Below are 25,893 nucleotides of genomic sequence, written 5' to 3' on the forward strand. Positions count from 1 at the left end.
TTTGAAGCATCATAGTAAGTTCTTGATCCATCTTTGTCAATCTTGAACAAACAATCTTGGTATGCATAGTACTTGTGGGCGTCAATGGCACCAATTTTGAAACTGGGGTCAAATTCTTGAATTATTCAAAAATTTGAACTATTCAAAAATTTCATCCCGATTTGCCAAATTGTCACTAGGGCATGGTAAAGTCTGGGCATTCGTATAATCTTAACTACTTCAATCATGTTTGAACATGTCTAAACGGGGTTTTCCTAGTGAGTACAGGTTGAAACATGTTTGATCATGCACCGTTAGGGTCACGATTTGAAGCCAAAGCAGCATTTTTTGTGGTTCTGGCCAAGGGCACAGTTCCTTACTTACATATTTTCTCAGGTGCCATGTCTGCACTTTATAAGCCAGCCAGTTGCCAAGTCTCCCTTTATAAGCCACCCTGTTGGGAGGCAAGCCAGATTAAGCTGTTTCATCCCATTTTTGTACTTTTTTGGATCGTGGGTGATCATAGTAGACCGTGTGGAATCGAGGTGTTACAGCCTGTATCCTTTTTACACATTAGGGATTGATACATGAATGTTTCCAAATTGTTCCCCTGAGCCTGAACAGTATTTGTTGAGACAATACAATTTGGAGAAATGGGTCACATAGACATGTTAATCTTGAATCATGTGACTGGCTACTCACTGCCCAGCGATTCACTCCTCTGGGTTACGTATGACACTTGTGGCACTATGTGTTCTTTGAGACATTAAAATGTCTTGAAATAGCTTTGGACTGAATATTTGGACAGAGTCAGTAGAGCTAAGGACTCTTAAAACATCTTAAGATTACAGTGCTAATATTTTCTGTATAATTATATTCATTGATACATTTATTCATTTTTAACACATTTCTTCATCACTAGAGAGCGCTGTGAGCATAAGCTACCAATTGCCAATGCCAGTAGCTACAACCCCAATCCCAATGAAGTTGGGACGTTGTGTAAAATGTAAATAAAAACAGAATACAATGATTTGCCATTCCTCTTCAACCTATATTCAATTGAATACATCACAAAGACAAGATATTTAATGGTCAAACTGATAGACTTGTTTGTTTTTGTGCAAATATTTGCTCATTTTGAAATGGATGCCTGCAACACATTTCAAAAAGCTGAGACAGTGGTATGTATACCACTGTCCAGTGAGATATCAGACATGGACAAGAATGGTTTATGCTATTTGTGCTCTCAGATAGGAATTTTCCAGTGAGACCCCCCCCCCCCCCCCCCCCCCCAGGAATGCCCCTTGAAGTGGGAATTCCAATTCATCAGCTACATTGGACTCTGGATGGCAACCACCCAGGCATACAACTGGTCCATTGCCACCTCTTGAACGTATCCATCTGTTTGCTGCAGCCAGGTGAAACATGGTTGGCCCATTCACCTTCTCAAGTGATTGGGGTCCTCAACACTGAGGAGTGTGAGTGCTGGATCATGCACAGAGAAGCATATCACAAAGCTACACATTTGCTCCCACACAGTGCAAATGATATTCCTCTCGTCTGTGTCTCCTGAAGCAACTGCTTATTTGACACAAAGTCATTCCAAAGATACAAAAAGGATCCTCTGAGAACACCTGTTACAAAAGAACATCTTGTCACATCCAAGGTACACCTAAGGTACACTTGGATGTGACCTAAGGTACACATCCAAGGATGTGTACCTATATTCTCTTGCAAAGGTAAAGCCATCACCATAACTACGCTTCCTCCTCAGTCACCCAGTCGGCCTGCTTTCCCGGCTGCTCGGGATCGCAGGGGGTAACTAACGGCGGCTAAGCTACCTTGGTCCGCACCGACTACAGGGGCCTGGCTAGCTGTAGAATTTTCCACGGTGCGGAGCCGAGTCTCCAATTGCCCGCCTGGCCTCCAAAGCTATGAATAAGCTACACTTATTACAAGTACCGTACTGCTAAAGGAGGCCGAGGAATAACTAAACATTTCACACCAGAGCAGAAACGTGCGGGAGAGACAGGAGAAGCCGCCATGCTAAATCGGCTAAGAGCTAGTAGCTGTGCTAAGCTAGCGGATTCCTAAAACACGCAAAGTGAATATGTGTAAATAATTTAGAGGTGATTCAGCAGAAGGAGTGCTTTAGTTAAGGCACGTAAAGATTACACTGGGAAACAAATCGTAATCTAGATAACTAGATCAATCTAACTGCGCAGATTTAACAGATACAGCAAAACACCGCTGTGCTCCGGAACAGGAAGTGATACAATACCGCAGTGAGAGCCAACCACCAGAGTTCCCAGAGTTAAGACATTTCACCATGACAAACCAAATAAAATTAAATAAATACAAATATCTCAAAGCTGCATTGTTGTTTTGGTAAGTACATAAATAAATAAATAAATGCTTCCTTCCTCATTTCTGCTTACAAACAACACACAAAGGGAACATTTTCATCGCCTCAACTTATGTTCAAAAGCCTGCATTGAGAGCAGCAATACCTTTGGAACTTATCTTTACCCAGTCACACAAGCCTTTGCAAATAATTGAATCACTCTCTGACAGGGAGCTGCAGGTGTAGATTGTGTTGCTCAGATTACAGCCTCATGAAACCTCAAAGATAGAGTGTGCACTATGGTGCATCAACCACGCCCCCTTAGTCATAGATTTATATGTCCCCACTTTAAAAATGCTCAATTCACAAAAATAATAACAATTGTGAATTTTGAGGCAATTTGGTTAACGTTTTGGGGAACCACAGTGAGGTAATATTTCTCTACAAATTTAAGATCGCATATTTCCTGACTGATGGTAGACTAGTGGCATATATGATCCTCACATAAAATCAAGACAGTGCAGCCTGCCTATTGAAAAGTCTGGTGGGAAAAAAAAAAAAATCAGGCAGTTTAACTTCTGAAATTCCAGTTGTCAGTTTCACGTTCATTTTCCTACCTCATGTCATTTTATTTGTTACAGAAATTAGGAGACTACAGCATTTGGAGTGGAAACATCCCTCTCTGTTTTCTATTGTGTTAAGGGATAAAAAAACACCAAAAAAGTGTATATTAACAATTCTTTGAAATCATTTTTATGTTGTTTTTAGAATTTTAAAGCCTTGCTGTTGCCTTTAAATACATTATATTTAGATTTTGATGAAATATGTGCCGTAGTTATTTCTGGATAGTGTAACAAATAAACCTAGGACAAGGTGATTTTAAAAGATTTTGAAAAGGGGTTGGGGGGGGGGGGGTGAAGCACCCTAGTGTGCACCCTGATGCCGAGTGAGTTAAACTGCTTGATGTGTGCCAGAAGAATTACTCCCCTGATGTATCACATTAATATGTGATAAACAACCTTGCAATGCCAGATTACAATAAATAATTTATGACACTTCAGAGGATGTGTTATGTGCCTGCACAGATTATTTACAACTTTGAAATTATCTTTCAGTCTCATACAGCAAGTTGCCAAGGTGAACCCTTAGTAAATAATGCAGTCAAAACTTTGTTCCTACTGCATTGTAGATTTTGGCCAAATATGTGCTTGTTTCAACTGGTTATTTCTCAGGAAAGAAATAGATGATGTGACAATCATTTGCAGAAAATTTTCTTTTAATAATTTAAGGCAATTTAAGGGTTCATTCATTATTTGTTTATTATTATTGTTATTAATTTTTTTTCAGTTCAAACATTCATTTGCTAAACACCACCACATGACCACTACGCTGACTAATATGTATATGTCGCAGAAATGAATCAAATCAATTTTATTTATATAGCGCCAAATCACAACAAACAGTTGCCCCAAGGCGCTTCATATTGCAGGCAAACCCATACAATAATTACAGAAAACCCCAACTGTCAAAACGACCCCCTGTGAGCAAGCACTTGGCGATAGTGGGAAGGAAAACTCCCTTTTAACAGGAAGAAACCTCCAGCAGAACCAGGCTCAGGAGGGGCAGTCTTCTGCTGGACTGGTTGGGGCTGAGGGAGAGAACCAGGAAAAAGACATGCTGTGGAGGGGAGCAGAGATCAATCACTAATGATTAAATGCAGAGTGGTGCATACAGAGCAAAAAGGAAAGAAACACTCAGTGCATCATGGGAACCCCCCAGCAGTCTAAGTCTATAGCAGCATAACTAAAGGATGGTTCAGGGTCACCTGATCCAGCCCTAACTATAAGCTTTAGCAAAAGGAAAGTTTTAAACCTAATCTTAAAAGTAGAGAGTGTCTGTCTCCCTGATCTGAATTGGGAGCTGGTTTCCACAGGAGAGGAGCCTGAAGCTGAAGGCTCTGCCTCCCATTCTACTCTTACAAACCCTAGGAACTACAAGTAAGCCTGCAGTCTGAGAGCGAACGCGCTCTATTGGGTGGTACTATGAGATCCCTAAGATAAGATGGGACCTGATTATTCAAAACCTTATAAGTAAGAAGAAGAATTTTAAATTCTATTCTAGAATTAACAGGAGCCAATGAAGAGAGGCCACATGGGTGAGATATGCTCTCTCCTTCTAGTCCCTGTCAGTACTCTAGCTGCAGCATTTTGAATTAACTGAAGGCTTTTCAGGGAACTTTAGGACAACCTGAAATAATGAATTACAATAGTCCAGCCTAGAGGAAATAAATGCATGAATTAGTTTTTTCAGCATCACTCTGAGACAGACTTTCTAATTTTAGAGATATTGCGAAATGCAAAAAAGCAGTCCTATATATTTGTTTATATGTGCATGAATGACATATCCTGATCAAAAATGACTGCAAGATTTCTCACAGTATTACTAGAGGTCGGGTAATGCCATCCAGAGTAAGATCTGGTTAGACACCATGTTTCTAAGATTTGTGGGGCCAAGTACAATAACTTCAGTTTTATCTGAGTTTAAAGGCAGTAAATTAGAGGTCATCCATGTCTTATGTCTGTAAGACAATCCTGCAGTTTAGCTAATTGGTGTGTGTCCTCTGGCTTCATGATAGATAAAGCTGAGTATCATCTGCGTAACAATGAAAATTTAAGCAATGCTGTCTAATAATACTGCTAAGGGAAGCATGTATAAAGTGAATAAAATGGTCCTAGCACAGAACCTTGTGGAACTCCATAATTACCTTAGTCTGTGAAGAAGAGTCCCCATTTACATGAACAAATTGTAATCTATTAGATAAATATGATTCAACCACCGCAGCGCAGTGCCATTAATACCTATGGCATGCTCTATCTCTGTATAAATTTTATGGTCAACAGTATCAAAAGCAGCACTGAGGTCAAACAGAACAAGCACGAGATGAGTCCACTGTCTGAGGCCATAAGAGATCATTTGAACCTTCTAATGCTGTTTCTGTACTATGATGAATTCTAAACCCTGACTGAAACTCTTCAATAGACCATCAGTTAGCTGTTTACAACTACCCTATGAAGGAGCAAAGTCTTCAGCATTTCACCATGTCATTTAGTTCCTTCAAACTTAAAAAAAAAGCTTCTGGGGAGCATTACCATGGCAAAAACCTTGAGCCAAACCCCAACAACTACGCTCCCCCCCCCCCCCATTTTAAGCATTTTCTTTTCTTTATTTCATCTCACATACCTGGAAAGTCCTCACCATCTTGTTTAGGTCCTGCAGAATTTATTTTCAGTAAATGCTTCTGGGCAGCATTAGCATGGCTAAAAAAAAAAAAAAAAAAATCATGCAATTTACACAATAATAATCACTGACTGGCTCATGTTTTTCATTTCATTTGTCTCCTAACGTCAAGCACCAGTCCAGTCGAAGATCAAGCTTCTCTACTACTTATTCAAGGACTACCACCTGTTTGTCCATTTAGTGCTCAAATTTCTTAGATTACTTCGAAAAAATTTGAAGCTAAAATACCCAGCATGCCTTAGTCCCGCCCCTGCTCCCTGTCACTGATAAGGGTGCCATCACTAATACATTGCCTAGATTTACTGAATTTGATATTCTTACACTAGGCGAGCATATGAAACTTCTGCTAATGCACATGTGTCTTTTTGACTTTACCAACAAAAACTGCTTAAGACCTGGCCTACACTTGGGCAGAGTGTACTGGAATTATTTACTTCTCATTAACTCGGGATCTTTCCTAAATGTTTTAAGGCCACAGTGATTAAACCAATACTTAAGAAATCTAGCCTTGCTCCCAGTTTGCTGAAAAATTATAAGGATACCAAGCCTATTATTTTGTTCTAAAGTTTTTGAAAAAGGGATTCATGCAGCTAGTGGACCACCTACTGAGAATAACCTCTTTGAGCCACTGCAGTCTGCATTTTGGAATGCATACATTTGGATTTGCCTAGTCAGTGTGAAGGAGTAGCGGCTCTACTCAAGTCCCACCAGGTATTCGAGCTTCTCATCTTGCCTCTGAGTTTAGCCCAGATACCCTTTTGAGGAATATCATGTATCCTAAACCTTGTTCTTTCAATCATACCCAAAGCTCATGACCACAGGTGATAGGAGCTGAAGTAGACTGAATAAGATGAATAACTGGGAATAAAATAGAACTTGCCTTCTGGTTTAGGACAGTCTGGTATAGTCCCTGTAGGTCCTCAGATGCAGCCCCTTCCATCTGTTGATCTACATTATGCCCTTCCCCCATTTATGAACAAACTAAAGGCCCCTTCAACATAATACGACACTGGGCAAAAGAAGCAGAAACCGGAAGAAAACCATGAAACATTCCACCTGCTGTCGGGAGGGACACATGGTGGGACAGGCTGTATGATACATCAGCAATGATTCATGCATGAAACACAGTGCGAGCACCTGGAACGTTGCATATATCGCACCACTGCGTGGGAGAAAACAAAAAAATAAAAACAACACACATAAAAAACACTGCAGTTTCTAATAATTCATCCCTCTTATCAAGCGGACAATACAAGTATGATCCTTCTGTTTCCTGTCTATGAGCCATGGTCATAGACGTCAAGTCATGAATGAATGAAGCAGTGCGCTCTAACTTGTCCAATCTGTTGGCCCTGAGAGGTGTCCACCGAGCGGAGCACCCAAAAGACAGGTTGGTGGACCAGAGGTGACGTGGGTGACGTGCATTCACATTCAGCGTACGCCTCACGGTTTACAGTTGTAAGGTCATGTCCTTCAAAACCGGTATGGTTCTCCAGCTGTGACTTCCAGGTCCAGAGATCTCAGCAGTGGCTTGCACGGAAATGCCCCCTTTTCGATCAGCTCACAGAACAAAGTTCACTCTTCTTTGCTCTGTGATCATTTATTTTAGCTATTTGTATGTAATTAGGTATGTAGTTATTGTAGTATTTGTTTTATATACTTGTCTTCGCTGTGCTCTCTGTTTTAATTTAAACGGTGGCACTGAGCCCTCATTTCCAGCTGTCAGTCAGTAGCTGGCGATCACTGAGAGGATCTTGCTGTGCTATTTGCGCTGAGACTTGACTGGCCGGTCCCCATGGTCTTGTCTGTCCATAACTATCAGCATGTCATGCAAGTGTCACCCCCCCGCATGCCACATGTGTTGAGGGGGGGAGCCAACACACTGGCACGCCAGTGTTGGAGGGTGGGGCATGATACACACACACGTCATGGGTGAGGGGAGAGCCGATACACTGGCCCCCCACATGTGTTGGGGAGGGTTCAGCACAGTCACACCCATGTGTGTTGCTTGGCAACGCCACACTTAGACAATTTTCACAAACAGCTCAAATGTGGTCAGCTGCTCTCTACTATCATGCAGGGAGCATGAATAGCCCGCCTTTTCAAAGTTCCACCGAGAAGTGTGGATGTTCGTGTGTTGCACCTGGAATTTGTCCGACACCTGCCGCGAGAGGGGTTGAATGGCCACTCGCGGGTACTCGCTGTCTTTCGGCCGCTGATGTGCATAAATGGTTGTGGCGACAGCTGTACGAGGCGTTGAGGCGACTCCGATTTTTTATGAGTGGCATGCAATTCCTCCTTCATGCGCTAGTCAGCTTCAATCATGTTATGTGTGAACAGGCCTTAAGAGACACTTGAACTCCTCCTTGTTCTCTGACTCAGAGAGGATAATTCACTCTTTTCTGACAGAGGACCATGCTCTCAAATTTGTAGATGCTAATCCTCATCCCAGTTTCTTCACACTCAGTCTTAAACCTGCTGATTGCACATCAGAGGTCACTGTCTGAAGCCAACAGAACCACATAATGTACAATAAGTAGAGTTGCAGGTCTGAGGTCACCAGACTGGACACCCTCCAATCCCTGACTCCACCTTGAAATCCTGCCCATGGTAGCCATCCTGGTACCCCATGCTATTACAGCACACACCCTCCCCCCAACACTTGTAATATCATTTCAAACTCTGTTTCAAAATCCAATAGAACACATGTGGACTCGCTGCGCAGACTGGTCAGGGTTTTCGTTTTCTAAGGTGTAAACATTTTCTTGTGATGGATGATATGAGGGTGATTCTTAGACTACGGGCACTTATTATGTCTTTGATCATATTGTATGAAAAACAGAAAAAAAGGGGAAATTTGACACTTATATAGTTATCTTTACAATGAAAGTGTTAAGAAATTTGTTCTAGTAGTCTATGATGACCTTTGTATGAAAGATTGTTTGGGTAGTTTCTATGGATAAACAGTGACATCAGAGCACATGTATATAGCGCCAAATCACAACAAACAGTTTGTCCCAAGGCACTTTATATGTAAGGCAATGGTGTGGTGGAAATTACATTTACAAGGCCAATAGTGCCCGTAGTTAAAGAATCACCCATGAACATGTCAGCTCTGCATCTGACCACCCATTATTGTTAGACTAAGATGCCCTCATCAGACAAAATGGACTCACCATTTAGAATACATGGAGGCAGGTGTAAAAGGACATCTGCTTGAGTTGGACACCAGCTTATTGCTGCACTGTGCAATACTGCACAAGGAGAAAGACAGCATCCAAATGTATTACTCAAAGAAACATTCATAATGTGTGCAAAAAGGGAGTGCGCTGATTGATTTCACTGACATTTCCTGTGTGAATGACATAATACAGCATGTCCTACTAATAGCAACAACTGCAATTTTAAATTTCAAAAATTTAAAACTGTCAGAATTAACACATGTAAGAGCATTCTGACTGACAAGTTATAAAATCAAACTAAAGCTGTTCAGTCACCAAACCCTGAGGGCTTACATCACCCACCCCATCAGTCTGAGAAGCAAAGAACTGTCAATGTGGCTTTTTTTTAAACCAATCTCTGCTGTTTGGTGCCGTAAGCTTCTGTGTTTTAACTTCAGAAAACACTGCTGCCATGTTCCAAACCTTTCAGATAGAAAGATTAGTGTGTTAGCGCCTGAGCATTATGCGCAATGCACATCAGCACTTCTCTATCTCTTTCTATTCACATGTGTGAGTTTTTCTGTTAAACCAGAATTGACATGAGTTTTGCAAAGAGAAACTCATGTTCTCATTTGCCATCAACCAGAATTAAAGCAAGTTTTTTTTTTTTTTTTAAACACAGGACGAAGGGTGGCCTCGCACTACAGATTTTTGCCCCAGATTGCCTTCCTAATTTGATAAATTTGGAATTAGCGATCTCAAAAATGTCTTCTGCTGAAGAGTGCAGCATGCTTCCATGTTAAGAGATGTATATTATATTTCCTGAGGTGATAGGGGTGGGGGAATGGTAGTCTTTGAACGCACACCACTCCACACTTGAATGACCCCCTTAAGGGCACAGTCCAATCAGTTTCCCCATGCTAAATGAAATTGCCCACTGCTCATTGAAAAAAAACATAATTTGCACTGAATTTTTAATTTACTCGTAGCATGCATAAAAAAAAATAATAATTGAGCAGCCAAATCCACATTAAAACAGAAATGATTTATTTAAAAAAAGCTACTGATGAAAATAATACCGAAATCATCTATAAAATAAGGTAGGAAGCATGGTGTGCATGTGGCATGGTACTAGTCCAATATGCAACAATGCTGCAAGAAAAAGAAACAGATAACGGTGATGGGTTTCTCATAATATCCCATACCATGCACACACCAGCCACAATCCATGCTCTTGGCTCCACACACACCATCCATACTAGTATTGCTAATGTGCATTGAGATTTGTCAAGTGTTACTACATATTGCGAGGGATGCACCGATACCACTTTTTCCCAGACCGAGTACAAGTACAAGTACTCACATTTGGGTACTCATCAATACCGAGTACCAATATGAATACTTAATGAGTCCATTACAGTTTAAATGATGACTTTCTAAATGTGTTATTCATCAGTTGTTCCTTACTTTTTGACTATAACTGCTACCGATATCATTAGCTTTGTTTATATATACAAACATTTCACTTAAATCATGTAAAATACTTTTTGACTACAACAAATTGTCCTTTAGCATTAACCATGTGTTTCTTAACAAACATGACACTGCCAGACATCTCACTGAAATGTAACCTGTGGACTTCAGCACTACAAAATATAAAACACCAACAACAGAACTGAAACTGTCCATCAATAACTTTGCTTATGTCTGTGAGCACCAGTGTTAACCCAGTTACTTTGAAAAGATAATTACTAATTACTAATTACAATTACTAATTACTCCTTGAAAGAGTAACTGAGTTACTTTACTGATTACTCAATTTTAAAAGCAACTAAGTTAGATTACTAGTTACTTTATTAGTTACTTTCAGGTGCTGCTGACACCCCACTGCCACCTCAACATGAAAAACGATAACCCGTTTTGCCAAATACTCACTTATAGTCACCCTTTCTTGACTTCAATGAACATAAATACTTGTTTTATAAAACATAAAACAGACATCTTTCTTGACCTCATATTTAACTGTTGACAGCACTGTAAATGTAAAACTTACAATTTCTAACCACCATTGTTACCTCCAACAAGGAGGTTATGTTTTTGATTGTGTCTGTTTGTTTGTTTGTTGGTTGGTTGGTTTGTTAGCAGGATTACTCAAAAAATCCTCAACGGATTTCAATGAAATTTTTACCAGGGGTGTATCTTGGCCTAACTTAGAAGTCATTAAATTTTGGTAATGATCTGGAACATGATCCATATCAAGTAATTTTTTTTAAGGATTCTTTATCATTGCAGGATAGAGCCAATTTCAACATTTTTGCATCTAACTTCATGAAGACGGGTCACAAAGGCTGAACAAAATTAAGTTAGGACACAACAATATTTAGTATTGTTTCTCCTCATTGAATAAACCTATTAGAAAAAAAAACCTTGTGTAGTTCATGCAGTTTCTCTTTATAAATACATTTGCTGAAGATCTAAGAGTTTAACCCTCTGGGGCCGACACCGTCATATACAACGGCTGAGACCAAGCTTTACTAAATTATAAATAACTTTTTAATGATATGGGATAGAAATGTACATTTTTTTTTTGCTGAAAAGTTAACTTTCGAGCCACCGTCCACCATCTTTGTACTCCTCATAGAAGCTGTGTGATGACGTGAGCAATGTGAGTGTCCAATCGGAATTGGTTCACCGTCACATGGTTTTCCAAAAAGGTTTGCGCTCTCCAAGTCCTAGTTAGAAATATAACTATTAAATTATTTCTAACATTTTCTAACATTTACATTCTTTCTCAACATTTTAAATGTTAAAATATTATAGTATTAGTAGTATGAAAAATTGTCTTCAAAAGTGGACCTTTAATCTAGGGTTGTGGAGGGGGAAGTACCCCCCCCGCCTGGATTCTCCCCTAGATGGTTGTCTGAGCAGGAAGAATTGACAATGTGTATTTATGGAAAGAGCACAACCAGATTAGAGGTAGGGAGTTTTAAAAAAGTTTTGCAGCATTTTTTTTTTTTTACTTCATGTCATCCGATCCAAGACGTATCGTTATCTTTGGCTGCTTTCAGTGATGCCGGTATTTGGTTAGACTCTTTCTCTCCGATTGTTCTGTCTGAGTTATTTTCATTAGTTACTTCATCCAAACCATCAACATGTCTATTAGACCCCATTCCTACCAGGCTGCTCAAGGAAGCCCTACCATTATTTAATGCTTCGATCTTAAATATGATCAATCTATCTTTGTTAGTTGGCTATGTACCACAGGCTTTTAAGGTGGCAGTAATTAAACCATTACTTAAAAAGCCATCACTTGACCCAGCTATCTTAGCTAATTATAGGCCAATCTCCAACCTTCCTTTTCTCTCAAAAATTCTTGAAAGGGTAGTTGTAAAACAGCTAACTGATCATCTGCAGAGGAATGGTCTATTTGAAGAGTTTCAGTCAGGTTTTAGAATTCATCATAGTACAGAAACAGCATTAGTGAAGGTTACAAATGATCTTCTTATGGCCTCGGACAGTGGACTCATCTCTGTGCTTGTTCTGTTAGACCTCAGTGCTGCTTTTGATACTGTTGACCATAAAATTTTATTACAGAGATTAGAGCATGCCATAGGTATTAAAGGCACTGCGCTGCAGTGGTTTGAATCATATTTGTCTAATAGATTACAATTTGTTCATGTAAATGGGGAATCTTCTTCACAGACTAAAGTTAATTATGGAGTTCCACAAGGTTCTGTGCTAGGACCAATTTTATTCACTTTATACATGCTTCCCTTAGGCAGTATTATTAGACGGTATTGCTTAAATTTTCATTGTTACGCAGATGATACCCAGCTTTATCTATCCATGAAGCCAGAGGACACACACCAATTAGCTAAACTGCAGGATTGTCTTACAGACATAAAGACATGGATGACCTCTAATTTCCTGCTTTTAAACTCAGATAAAACTGAAGTTATTGTACTTGGCCCCACAAATCTTAGAAACATGGTGTCTAACCAGATCCTTACTCTGGATGGCATTACCCTGACCTCTAGTAATACTGTGAGAAATCTTGGAGTCATTTTTGATCAGGATATGTCATTCAAAGCGCATATTAAACAAATATGTAGGACTGCTTTTTGCATTTACGCAATATCTCTAAAATCAGAAAGGTCTTGTCTCAGAGTGATGCTGAAAAACTAATTCATGCATTTATTTCCTCTAGGCTGGACTATTGTAATTCATTATTATTTGGTTGTCCTAAAAGTTCCCTAAAAAGCCTTCAGTTAATTCAAAATGCTGCAGCTAGAGTACTGACGGGGACTAGAAGGAGAGAGCATATCTCACCCATATTGGCCTCTCTTCATTGGCTTCCTGTTAATTCTAGAATAGAATTTAAAATTCTTCTTCTTACTTATAAGGTTTTGAATAATCAGGTCCCATCTTATCTTAGGGACCTCGTAGTACCATATCACCCCAATAGAGCGCTTCGCTCTCAGACTGCAGGCTTACTTGTAGTTCCTAGGGTTTGTAAGAGTAGAATGGGAGGCAGAGCCTTCAGCTTTCAGGCTCCTCTCCTGTGGAACCAGCTCCCAATTCAGATCAGGGAGACAGACACCCTCTCTACTTTTAAGATTAGGCTTAAAACTTTCCTTTTTGCTAAGCTTATAGTTAGGGCTGGATCAGGTGACCCTGAACCATCCCTTAGTTATGCTGCTATAGACGTAGACTGCTGGGGGGTTCCCATGATGCACTGTTTCTTTCTCTTTTTGCTCTGTATGCACCACTCTGCATTTAATCATTAGTGATCGATCTCTGCTCCCCTCCACTGCATGTCTTTTTCCTGGTTCTCTCCCTCAGCCCCAACCAGTCCCAGCAGAAGACTGCCCCTCCCTGAGCCTGGTTCTGCTGGAGGTTTCTTCCTGTTAAAAGGGAGTTTTTCCTTCCCACTGTAGCCAAGTGCTTGCTCACAGGGGGTCGTTTTGACCGTTGGGGTTTTACATAATTATTGTATGGCCTTGCCTTACAATATAAAGCGCCTTGGGGCAACTGTTTGTTGTGATTTGGCGCTATATAAAAAAAATTGATTGATTGATTGATTGATCCTCAGAAAGAGACTTGACGTGCATTTGGGTGGGGGAAAAAAAACAAAACAAAAAACAAGCATTAGCATTTGTTAATGCGTGCTGATCAGCTGTTTTTAGTGAGATCCCACATGGAGCGGCGCAGAGTTTTAAAGAAAAAAAGTGTAAAAATGTCTTAGTAAAGCTCAGTGCAGGTGTGCTGCCATCACCATACTTTGAGCCACAACAACTGTTCTCAACTCTGAGCTGCGCTGCAGAAAACAGATGAAAACTTTGCAGCATCACATGCTTCATGGGCGAAGTGGGCAATTCCGTTGAACCACGACATCTGCCTGCCCACGAGCTACCGCAATCGACCCACAATACAAACACAATTGAGAGGTTGACATCATGCTGCTGTAAAGGGGTATCAGGTGTCTAGTGTCGGAGCAGTTTTATGATTACAAGTACAAGTAAATATATACAGGATTGGGCCGATACCCAATACTGGTATCGGCATCGGTGCATCCCTACATACTGTATTTCATATGTCAGTGACCAATTTCATGACCAGATTGGAGTTTTTGCACCACACCATAGCCAATTGTGTGTCAAAAATCTGCAATGAAGAAGCTGAAGAAAATTATTATTATTATTTTTTTTAAATTACATATATGCAGTGTGTCCGGAAAGTATTCATAGTGCTTCACTTTATCTACATTTATGTTAAAGGCTTATTCCAAAATGGAATAAATTCACTTTTTCCCCTCAAAATTCTACTCAGAACACCCCATAATGACAACATGAAATATGTTTTTTATTTAATTAAACTTTTGCAAATTTATTAAAATTAAAAAAAAAAACTAATACATCACACATGCATAAGTATTCAGGCCCTATGCTAAATAATTTGATGCACCTTTGACAGCAATTACAGCCTCAAGTCTTCTTGAGGCCAAAAACTTGGTGCACCTATCTTTGGGCAGTTTTGCCCATTCCTCTTTGCAGCACCTCTCAAGTGCCATCAGGTTGGATGGGGAGCGTCGGTGCAAAGCCATTTTAAAAGCCATTTTTAAAGCCAATCTGATGGAACATCTCTGGAGAGATGTTCCATCAGATTGGCTTTAAAAATGGCCTGAAAAATGGATTCAAGTCTGGGCTCTGGCTGGGCCACTCAAGGACATTCAGAGAGTTGTCCTGAAGCCACTCCTTTGATATCTTAGCTGTGTGCTTAGGGTCAATGTCCTGCTGAAAGATGATCTGTTGCCCTAGTCTGACGTCAAGAGCACTCTGGAGCAGGTTTTCATCCTGGATGTCTCTCTACATTTCTGCATTGATCTTTCCCTCAATCCTGACTAGTCTCCCAGTTCCTGCCACTGAAAACATCCCCACAGCATGAGGCTGCCACCACCATGCTTCTCTGTAGGGATGGTGGCTGGTTTCCTCCAAACATGACATTAGACCAGAGAATTTTGTTTCTCATGTTCTGAGAGTCCTTCAGGTGCAATTTGGCAAATTGCAGGTGGGTTGTCATGTGCCTTTTACTGAGGAGTGGCTTCTCTCTGGACGCTATACCATACAGGCCTGATTGGCAGATTGACTAAGGCCCTTCTTCCTCGATCGCTCGGTTTAGATGGGCAGCCAGCTCTATGAAATGTCCTGGTGGATCTGAACTTCTTCAATTTACAGATGATGGAGGCCACTGTGCTCATTAGGACCAAAAAAGCAGCAGAAATGTTTCTGTACCCTCCAGATTTGTGCCTCGAGATTATCCTGTCTCAGAGGTCTACAGACAATTCATTTGACATCATGCTAGGTTTGTGCTCTGACATACACTGCCAACTAAGGAACCTTATATGTAGACAGGTGTGTGCCTTTCCAAATCATGTCAAATCAACTGAATTTACCCTAGATTGGCTCCAGTTCAGCTGTAGAAACATCCCAAGGATTATCAGTGAAAACAGGAGACAGCTGAGCTCAATTTTGAGCTTCATTGCAAGTGCTATGAATACTCATGTACATGAGATTTCCTAGGGTTTTTTCTATTATTGCTTATTTTAAATAAATATGTAAAAACCTAAAAAAAAAAAAAAAAAAAACATTTTTTTCACATTTTCCTTCTTGGATATTATGTGTAGAATTTTGAGAAGAAAAATTAATTTCATCCATTTTGGGATAAGGCTGTAACATGCTAATAATGATTTAAAATGTGGAAAAAGTGAAGCGCTGTGAATACTTTCCAGATGCACTGTATACAACCCTAATTCCAATGAAGCTGGGATGTTGTGTAAAATCGAAATAAAAACAGAATACAATGATTTGCAAATCCTCTTCAGCCTATATTCATTTGAATACACCACAAAGACAAAATATTGAACGTTCAAACTGATAAACTGTATTGCTTTTGTGCAAATATTTGCTCATTTTGAAATGGATGCCTGCAACACATTTCAAAAAAGCTGGGACAGGGGCAACAAAAGACTAGGAAAGTTGATGAATGCTTAAAGAAACACCTGTTTGGAACATTCCACAGGTGAACTGGTTAATTTGAAAGAGGTGAGTGTCATGATTGGGTATAAATGGAGCATCCCCAGAAGGCTCAGCTATTCACAAGCAAAAATGGGGCAAGGATCACCACTTTGTGAACAACTGCATGAAAAAAATAGTCCAACAGTTTAAGAACAATTTTTCTCAACATTCAATTGCAAGAAATTTAGGGATTCCATCATCTACAGTCCATAATATAATCAGAAGATTCAGAGAATCTGGAGAACTTTCTACACTTAAGTGGCAAGGCCAAAAACCAACATTGAATGCCCATGACCTTTGATCTCTCAGGCGGCACGGCATTAAAAACTGACATCACTATGTAAAGGATCTTACCGCGTGGGCTCAGGAACACTTCAGAAATATATATATATATATATATATATATATATATATATATATATATTATTGGTTGTCTGGATCAGAAATTTCAGTTAAATATAAACATATTGCTGATGAACACACTGATATTTGAGAAGTGAAATGATATTTCTAGTACGTATATACAGAAAGTGTGCAGCAATTATTTAAACAAAATTAGGCAGCTGCTTAAATTTGGGCACCCTTGTCATTTTATTGATTTGAATACATTTAACACTTATTGAAACACAAATTTGATTAGGTAAGGTCAGTGACCCTTGACCTCCTTACACAGATGAATCCAATCATGAGAAAGAGTATTTAAGGTGGCCATTTGCAAATGTTTCTCCTCTTTGCAGCTCTTCTAACAAGTGGCAACATGAGAGCCTCTAAACAACTCTCAAATGACCTGAAAACAAAGATTGTTCAACATCATGGTTTAGGGGAAGGATACAAAAAGCTATCTCAGAGATTTCAGTTGTCAGTTTCCACTGTGTGGAGCGTAGTGAGGAAATGGAAGCCACAGTACTAGTTAAGGCCTGAAGTGGCAGGCCATGAAAAATCTCAGATAAGCTGAAGTGAAGGATGGTGAGAACAGTCATAGTTAACCTGCAGACCTGCTCCAAACACCTACAACATGATCTTGCTGCAGATAGTGCCTCTGTGCATCATTGAACTATACAACGCAATTTGCACAGAGATGCTGTATGATGCTGTGATGCAGAGGACGCCTTTTCTGCATACACATCACAAACAAAGTTGCTGGAGGTATGCTAAAGCACATCTGGACAAGCCAGCTTCATTTTGGAATAAGGTGCTGTGGACTGATGAAACTAAAATGGAGTTATTTGGACATAACGGGCGGTATACATGGCTGAAAGAAAATACAGCATTCCAAGAAAAATGCTTGCTACCTACAGTAAAATTTGGAGGTGGTTCCATCATGCTGTGTGGCTGTGTGGCCAGTGCAGGTACTTGGAATCGTTTTAAAGTTGATGGTCACATGGGTTCCAGTCAATATCAGCAGATTCTTGAGAACAACATTCATGAATCAGTGACAATGTTGAAGTTGCGCCTGGGCTGGACCTTTCAACAAGACAACAACCCTAAACACTGCTCAAAATCTACTAAGGCATTCATGCAAAGGAACAAGTTCAACATTCTGGAATGTCCATCTCAGTCCCCAGACCTGAATATTATTGAAAATCTGTGGCTGTGATTTTAAGCGGGTTGTCCATGTTCAGAAACCAACAAACCTGAGATGTTTATTAAAGAAGAATGGTCAAAAATACCTTCACCCAGAATCCAGACTCTCATTGGGAGCTATAGGAAGTGTTGGCTGCTATTTGTTATATGGCTGGGGGGGCCTGGCTGCCGGTTTGTTTCTGTCTTTTGGTTTTCCTCCCAGGTGGCGTGCGTTTGGGACTGAGTGGCTGTGTTGCTGAGGCTGTCAGGACCTCACCCTGATCACCTGCGACTCGTCAGGACTCACAGCTGTGGTGCATCTGGATGGATTGGAACATGTTGGCATTTAAGACTGGAGTGCACAGTGTGTATTTGCCAGAGACTCGACCTTGTGACCAGACGGGTGAGATCGTCGTCTCGGGAGCCATCTCATCAACAGCGGATGCTGAGAACGTCCAGGTTTGATGCACAGTCTGTGAAAGAGGAGGGGGTGAGGTTTCACGCTCGTCAGCACACTTCCTGAGGTACGTTAGATTTTGTGACTAACAGTTATACAGTCAGTAAATGTGGTGTCCCTCACACCTTATTGTATTGAGCTGTTTGTTAGTCATGTATCAGCTTCCACTGCAGTGGAGTTTTGTGAACTGGATGTTCCATGCCTGCAGGTTGGGAAGCTGATCAGTAATCAAGCCGGAAGTGTTTGCTGTTTGTACACCTTTAAGTGTTCTGTGTGTAGAGTGTGGACTCACATAATGGTTCCTTCTTTCACAGACTCGGTTGTTGCGGCCACCTGGGGGTGTCGGCGGGGTCCTTGGGTCCGAAACAGCTTCTGGCTCCGGACCGTTAGCGCTGCTGGGAGCGCACCACGCCAGGCCGCACCTTTTTGTTATTATATTATCACTGTTATGTATTAAATTCAGTTAGCCTTTGTACCGTGCTCTGCTTACTTCATACTGGGTCCTTCAAAGCTGGTCGGTTCTCCGAGCTGCGTCCGACACATAACAGTAGTCTCTGGCCAATACACACTGTGCACTCCAGTCTTAAATGCCAACATGTTCCAATCCATCCAGATGCACACAGCTGTGAGTCCTGACGAGTCGCAGGGTGATCAGGGTGAGGTCCTGACAGCCTCAGCAACACAGCCACTCAGTCCCAAACGCACGCCACCTGGGAGGAAAACCAAAAGACAGAAACAAACCGGCAGCCAGGCCCCCCCAGCCATATAACACTATTTCTGCAATATTGACATATTGATGTATTTTTTTTTCTGTTGGGGTGCCCAAATTTATGCACCTGCCTAATTTTGTTTAAAGAATTATTGCACACTTTCTATAAATCCTGTAAACTTCATTTCACTTCACAATGAGGTGGGCTTCAAAGATAATTGGCAAAGCTTCTGGGGAAAACCTGGTCTTGTTAGGAGAGACGTCATCCATCCCACTTTGGATGGAGCCGCTCTCATTTCTAGAAATCTGGCCAATTTTCTTAAATCCTCCAAACCGTGACTATCCAGGGTTGGGACCAGGAAGCAGAGTTGTAGTCTTACACACCTCTCTGCAGCTTCTCTCCCCCTGCCATCCCCTCATTACCCCATCCCCGTAGAGACGGTGCCTGCTCCCAGACCACCAATAACCAGCAAAAATCTATTTAAGCATACAAATTCAAAAAGAAAAAATAATATAGCACCTTCAACTGCACCACAGACTAAAACAGTTAAATGTGGTCTATTAAACATTAGGTCTCTCTCTTCTAAGTCCCTGTTAGTAAATGATATAATAATTGATCAACATATTGATTTATTCTGCCTTACAGAAACCTGGTTACAGCAGGATGAATAGTTAGTTTAAATGAGTCAACACCCCCGAGTCACACTAACTGCCAGAATGCTCGTAGCACGGGCCGAGGCGGAGGATTAGCAGCAATCTTCCATTCCAGCTTATTAATTAATCAAAACCCAGACAGAGCTTTAATTCATTTGAAAGCTTGACTCTTAGTCTTGTCCATCCAAATTGGAAGTCCCAAAAAACAGTTTTATTTGTTGTTATCTATCGTCCTCCTGGTCGTTACTGTGAGTTTCTCTGTGAATTTTCAGACCTTTTGTCTGACTTAGTGCTTAGCTCAGATAAAATAATTATAGTGGGCGATTTTAACATCCACACAGATGCTGAGAATGACAGCCTCAACACTGCATTTAATCTATTATTAGACTGGCTTTGCTAAAAATGTAAATGAGTCCACCTACCACTTTAATCATATCTTAGATCTTGTTCTGACTTATGGTGTGGAAATTGAAGACTTAACAGTATTCCCTGAAAACTCCCTTCTGTCTGATCATTTCTTAATAACATTTACATTTACTCTGATGGACTACCCAGCAGTGGGGAATAAGTTTCATTACACTAGAAGTCTTTCAGAAAGTGCTGTAACTAGGTTTAAGGATATGATTCCTTCTTTATGTTCTCTAATGCCATATACCAACACAGTGCAGAGTAGCTACCTAAACTCTGTAAGTGAGATAGAGTATCTCGTCAGTAGTTTTACATCCTCATTGAAGACAACTTTGGATGCTGTAGCTCCTCTGAAAAAGAGAGCTTTAAATCAGAAGTGCCTGACTCCGTGGTATAACTCACAAACTCACAGCTTAAAGCAGATAACCCGTAAGTTGGAGAGGAAATGGCGTCTCACTAATTTAGAAGATCTTCACTTAGCCTGGAAAAAGAGTCTGTTGCTCTATAAAAAAGTCCTCCGTAAAGCTAGGACATCTTACTACTCATCACTAATTGAAGAAAATAAGAACAACCCCAGGTTTCTTTTCAGCACTGTAGCCAGGCTGACAAAGAGTCAGAGCTCTATTGAGCTGAGTATTCCTTTAACTTTAACTAGTAATGACTTCATGACTTTTTTTGCTAATACAATTTTAACTATTAGAGAAAAAATTACTCATAACCATCCCAAAGACGTATCGTTATCTTTGGCTGCTTTCAATGATGCCGGTATTTGGTTAGACTCTTTCTCTCAGATTGTTCTGTCTGAGTTATTTTCATTAGTTACTTCATCCAAACCATCAACATCTCTATTAGACCCCATTCCTACCAGGCTGCTCAAGGAAACCCTACCATTATTTAATGCTTCGATCTTAAATATGATCAATCTATCTTTATTAGTTGGCTATGTACCACAGGCTTTTAAGGTAGCAGTAATTAAACCATTACTTAAAAAGCCATCACTTGACCCAGCTATCTTAGCTAATTATAGGCCAATCTCCAACCTTCCTTTTCTCTCAAAAATTCTTGAAAGGGTAGTTGTAATACAGCTAACTGATCATCTGCAGAGGAATGGTCTATTTGAAGAGTTTCAGTCAGGTTTTAGAATTCATCATAGTACAGAAACAGCATTAGTGAAGGTTACAAATGATCTTCTTATGGCCTCAGACAGTGGACTCATCTCTGTGCTTGTTCTGTTAGACCTCAGTGCTGCTTTTGATACTGTTGACCATAAAATTTTATTACAGAGATTAGAGCATGCCATAGGTATTAAAGGCACTGCGCTGCGGTGGTTTGAATCATATTTATCTAATAGATTACAATTTGTTCATGTAAATGGGGAATCTTCTTCACAGACTAAGGTTAATTATGGAGTTCCACAAGGTTCTGTGCTAGGACCAATTTTATTCACTTTATACATGCTTCCCTTAGGCAGTATTATTAGACAGCATTGCTTAAATTTTCATTGTTACGCAGATGATACCCAGCTTTATCTATCCATGAAGCCAGAGGACACACACCAATTAGCTAAACTGCAGGATTGTCTTACAGACATAAAGACATGGATGACCTCTAATTTCCTGCTTTTAAACTCAGATAAAACTGAAGTTATTGTACTTGGCCCCACAAATCTTAGAAACATGGTGTCTAACCAGATCCTTATTCTGGATGGCATTACCCTGACCTCTAGTAATACTGTGAGAAATCTTGGAGTCATTTTTGATCAGGATATGTTATTCAAAGCGCATATTAAACAAATATGTAGGACTGCTTTTTTGCATTTACGCAATATCTCTAAAATTAGAAAGGACTAGAAGGAGAGAGCATATCTCACCCATATTGGCCTCTCTTCATTGGCTTCCTGTTAATTCTAGAATAGAATTTAAAATTCTTCTTCTTACTTATAAGGTTTTGAATAATCATGTCCCATCTTATCTTAGGGACCTCATAGTACCATATCACCCCAATAGAGCGCTTCGCTCTCAGACTGCAGGCTTACTTGTAGTTCCTAGGGTTTGTAAGAGTAGAATGGGAGGCAGAGCCTTCAGCTTTCACGCTCCTCTCCTGTGGAACCAGCTCCCAATTCGGATTAGGGAGACAGACACCCTCTCTACTTTTAAGATTAGGCTTAAAACTTTCCTTTTTGCTAAAGCTTATAGTTAGGGCTGGATCAGGTGACCCTGAACCATCCCTTAGTTATGCTGCTATAGACTTAGACTGCTGGGGGGTTCCCATGATGCACTGAGTGTTTCTTTCTCTTTTTGCTCTGTATGCACCACTCTGCATTTAATCATTAGTGATTGATCTCTGCTCCCCTCCACAGCATGTCTTTTTCCTGGTTCTCTCCCTCAGCCCCAACCAGTCCCAGCAGAAGACTGCCCCTCCCTGAGCCTGGTTCTGCTGGAGGTTTCTTCCTGTTAAAAGGGAGTTTTTCCTTCCCACTGTCACCAAGTGCTTGCTCACAGGGGGTCGTTTTGACCGTTGGGGTTTTTACGTAATTATTGTATGGCCTTGCCTTACAATATAAAGCGCCTTGGGGCAACTGTTTGTTGTGATTTGGCGCTATATAAATAAAATTGATTGAATTGATTGATTGAAATATCGGTGTGTTCATCAGCTATATGATATATTGATCCAAACAACCAATGATTTATAAAGGAAAATCATGGAAATCATCAGGGGTGTCCAAACCTTTATATAACACAACCAGACATACAAATTGCTTAAAACATGAAAGGGATAGATTTTAATCAGAGTATAGCATTCTAATTATGATTCTGACATCATTTCGGCATGATTATATAATTTTGACCAAGAAATTCAAGATGACCGCCATGTAGTAGGGAGAAAAAGTAACTTTTGAATGAAAGCAACAAGGATCATGAATGAACACATTATTTCAATGAAATTGAAGTGCTGATACAACTTATAACACTTGCAGATTGATTTAAAGTCAAGATCATGTATGAAGGTCAAGGTCATTCAAAGGCAGTGTTGTATAAAGTACCGGAAAATCACACTTAAGTAAAAGTACAGATACCCATTAAAAAATTACTTTGGTAGAAGTTCAAGTCACTGATTGAAATGCTACTCAAGTAAAAGTCTTAATGTATCTAGTATTTATTGTACTTAAGTATGACAAGTAATTTAGAACTAAATGTACTCAAGTATTGAAAGTAAAAGTACAAGTTAATAATTAAAAATGGACTGATTTTCTTAATGTTACAAAGTTTATCTATGCTTGTAAATGACTGGTAGTATTAGTCAAAATACTGAAAATTGTGCACATCACACAAAAACACTTCAGAAACAAGGATTCAAAACCTAAACGAGAGTAAGCTACTCACTACTGGTTCACAGGAAAGTTATTTATTTCTATATGTATTTATTTATTTTCATTGTTACATTGTTTTATCTTTACTGTTGTGTTTTGTTTCATTAGGTTCTTTTTGTCTCGTTCTCTAAAATTGTATTGTAACATTATTAGTCTCTTATTATTGTCTATTATTGTCTATTATGTAGACTATTATTGTTGTTGCTATAATATATGAATAAAAATAAATTAAAAAAATTACAATTTGACTCTTTTACAACAACAAACGCTGAGGCATTAATTATACAGAAAACAAATCAACACAAATGTGCTGAGGCGAACAGCTTAATGCTAACTTTAACATTGAAAACGCCATTGACATGCTAACGTGTTAGCATCGGTCGGCAATCAATCCACAAATCGCAGGTCGAAGCACTGCTTCAATTGGTTCAAGGTTCAAAGCAAAGCTGCGCTGCAGAAAAGTTGATTACAGACCCGCTGCAGGTCTGTAATCAATGTAGAGAAATGATCATTCTCCTGACAAACACCCCCCAAGTGCGCAACTGCAAAAAAGCCTACCAGACATACCTCATGACAAATCGGCCTGACTTCGTTGCAGTCACTATTAATCAGTGGTATCTCTGGGTGAAAACACGACTTTTTTCGTGTGTGTGTATGTGTGTTTTTTGTTTGTTTGTTTATTTGTTTTTGTAACGAGTAACTGCATGGCACATAGAAAATGTATAGGAGTAGAAGTATGCAATTAAGGTCGGAAATGTAGTAAAGTAAAAATGAAAGTAAGCTGAATTAAAAAAAAACTCAAGTAAAGTACAAAGTCTCCCAAAACGTACTTAAGTACAGTAGTGAAGTATTTTTACTTTGTTACTACAACCCCTGGCAATAATTATGGAATCACCGGCCTCGGAGGATGTTCATTCAGTTGTTTAATTTTGTAGAAAAAAAGCAGATCACAGACATGACACAAAACTAAAGTCATTTCAAATGGCAACTTTCTGGCTTTAAGAAAGACTATAAGAAATCAAGAACAAAAAATTGCGGCAGTCAGTAACGGTTACTTTTTTAGACCAAGCAGAGGGAAAAAATATGGACTCACTCAATTCTGAGGAATAAATTATGGAATCACCCTGTAAATTTTCATCCCCAAAACTAACACCTGCATCAAATCAGATCTGCTCGTTAGTCTGCATCTAAAAAGGAGTGATCACACCTTGGAGAGCCGGCGATTCCAGAATTTTTGCCAGGGGTTGTATACAACACTGTTCAATGGTAATTTTTGAGCTCACACATAATGGTCACAGAAGTGAGGATGAGGATCAATGAGCGTACAATCCTATTGTTTAGCACAGTGAAGGTCTTGTTTGCTTTAACTGTGTACACTTGCCTGTCAGGTTAATTAGTTGTTCCCTTTTTTGTATAATTTCAGGAATTCTTAATATACTCTGATCTTATTTTTGCAGTGAAAGTATGCAAACTGTTAACAATAATTGTACTGAAAAGTATTGGTATCAATAAAGTATACATATAAATCATGGTATCAATAAAATACGAACAATAACCATCCCTAATAAGTGAAATTTTATCATGTAGAACAATGTATTTTGGTTAGAAAGTTAACATAAATTTCATTGTCAGTCCTGCTGTCTGTATCTGTTTGGTAATGCAATGATATATAGAAACAGTAATGTGCCCTTGACATTTGCTTTTCTTTTCCTTTTTTTAATAAGTCATTCATGGTATTACATTTTGCAATGATGAGGAACTAAGTGGTTCTGCTGTTGCCCTTCTGGCCAAGTGATAAAAATTCTAAAACTTTTCAGGCAATGCAAATGAGGGACATATTTCACAGAGAGGTTTGTGTCAGAACAAAAGGTGGTGTGGCCAACTCACAACACAGTCCAATCCATAATTCCTTGCAATGGTTACAGTTTAGTGGTTAGATGGCAAATTGTAGATGAGTGGGTGGATGCGTGGGATTGTCCATCACTGGCAGCTTGTGTAGATGCCAACTCAAAACAACAAATGCTATACTTTTGAAATTCACCAAAATAACAAAAGAGTGTATAACAAGGATGAATTGATTTGCTTTTGGTAAACTTTCATGCTGCACATTAATTCTAAAAGGAACTTTCATTTTACCTCTGGAATATCTCATCAAAGTACCTGCCACCTGCTGGATGGATTGTGGAAAGTTATGAACATCACAAAGGTGTGTACATGCTGTTTTAGTGGCATCCATCGGAATGCTATGCTCACAGTGCATATACTCGCACTTGCCAGCAGATGCGGTCACATGTCACAACTGCTGTTGTGAGCGCGGTGTGTAACCACTATGCATATGCGCGATGTGACCACTATGTGTGCGTGCCATTCAGCAGCG

The sequence above is a fragment of the Thalassophryne amazonica genome, chromosome 11, assembly GCF_902500255.1.
Source record: "Thalassophryne amazonica chromosome 11, fThaAma1.1, whole genome shotgun sequence".
NCBI lineage: Eukaryota > Metazoa > Chordata > Actinopteri > Batrachoidiformes > Batrachoididae > Thalassophryne > Thalassophryne amazonica.